The 1,725-nt window shown below is 42.3% G+C and overlaps 1 pseudogene; it reads left to right on the top strand.

Annotated features, from left to right (window-relative positions):
* The first annotated feature begins 790 nt into the window (after positions 1-790).
* On the top strand, positions 791-1,496 carry LOC112624315 (annotated as a pseudogene).
* The last annotated feature ends 229 nt before the right edge of the window (positions 1,497-1,725 follow it).

The following is a 1,725-nucleotide window of genomic DNA, read 5'->3' as shown; positions in this document are numbered from 1 at the left end:
GAAAAGTATGTGAAGCAAAAGCTGATAGAAAAAGGAAGCATAGATAAATCCACAATTACAGTTGGAAATCTCAACATTCTACTATCAACAATTGGTAGAACAACTATACAAAAAGGCCAGGCGTGGTGGCTCTGCCTGTAATTCCAGCAGTTTGGGAAGCCGAGGCGGGAGGATCACTTGAACTCAGGAATTTGAGACCAGTCTGAACAACAAGGCGAAACACCATCTGTACAAAAAATACAAAAATTAGCTGGGTGTAGGCTCAGGTCTGTAATCCCAGCTACTCAGGAGGCTGTGGTGGGAGGATTGCTGAAGGGGGGTTGAGGCTGCAGGGAGCCATGGTCATGACACCATATTTCAGCCTCGGTGACAGAGCAAGACCCTGTCTCAAAAACAAACAAACAAACAGAACTATAGAGAAAATCAACAAGGATATAGAAGAACTCAACAACACCATAAAACCATCAAAATATAATTGGCATTAAAAAATCAGAATATATATTACTTACAAAAGCCCATGCATGGAGCATATACCAAAACAAACTATAACCTGAGAGATAAAACAAACCCCCAACAATTTAAAAGAATTAAAATAATACGTAATGTATTTTCTGACCACAAGGGAAACAAACTACAAATCAATAAAAGAAAGAAAGTAGTAAAACCTTCAAATACTTGAAAACTAACATATGTCTAAATAAACCATGGAAATACATTCATTACTTTGCTCCTTTCTGCCTGTGGATGCTGCCAAGGGAGAGTCACTAAAGTCTCTCTTCCCACTGCCATCATGTCTAAGTCAGCATCTCCCAAAGAGCCTGAACAGGTGCAGACAGCTTTCAAACAACCGATGAGAGTCTGAGGAGGCATTCAGAACAATGGGGAATGCTCATGGACTGTGTGGTAATGAGAGACCAAAACACCAAGTGCTCCAGGGGTTTTGGGTTTGTCACGTGGAGGAGGTGGATGCAGCCATGGATGCAAGGCTACATAAAGTGGATGGAAGAATTGTAAAACCAAAGAGAGCTGTCTCAAGAGAAGATTCTCAAAGACCAGGTGCCCACTTAACTGTGAAAAAGAAATTTGTTGATGGCATTAAAGAAGACACTAAAGAACATCACCTATGGGATTATTTTGAATAGTATGGGAAAATTCAAGTGATTGAAATCATGACTGACCGAGACAGTGGCAAGTAAAGGGGCTTTGCCTTTGTAACCTTTGACAACCATGACTCCATGGATAAGATTGTCATTCGGAAATAACACACTGTAAATGGCCACAACTGTGAAACTAGGAAAGCCCTGTCAAAGCAAGAGATGGCTAGTGCTTCCTCCAGCCAGAAGTCGAAGTGGATCTGGAAACTTTGGTGGTGGTTGTGGGGTGGTTTCGATGGGAATGACAACTTTGGTTGTGGAGGAAATTTTAGTGGTCATGGTGGCTTTGGTGGCAGCCATGGTGGTCATGGATATGGTAGCAGTGGGGATGGCTATAATTGATTTGGTAATAATGGAAGCAATTTTGGAGGTGGTGGAAGCAACAATGATTTTGGCAGTTACAACAATGAGTCTTCAAATTTTGGACCCATGAAGGGAGGAAACTTTGGAGGCAGAAGCTCTGGCCCCTAACGTGGTGGAGGCCAATACTTTGCCAAACCATGAAACCAAGGTGGCTATGGTAGTTCCAGTAGCAGCAGTAGCTATAGCAGTGGCACATTTCAATTCCTGC

The sequence above is a fragment of the Theropithecus gelada genome, chromosome 5 (genome assembly GCF_003255815.1).
Source record: "Theropithecus gelada isolate Dixy chromosome 5, Tgel_1.0, whole genome shotgun sequence".
Taxonomy (NCBI): Eukaryota; Metazoa; Chordata; class Mammalia; order Primates; family Cercopithecidae; genus Theropithecus; species Theropithecus gelada.
The sequence above is the reverse complement of the archived record's forward strand: the minus strand, read 5'-3'. Positions and strand labels throughout refer to the sequence as shown.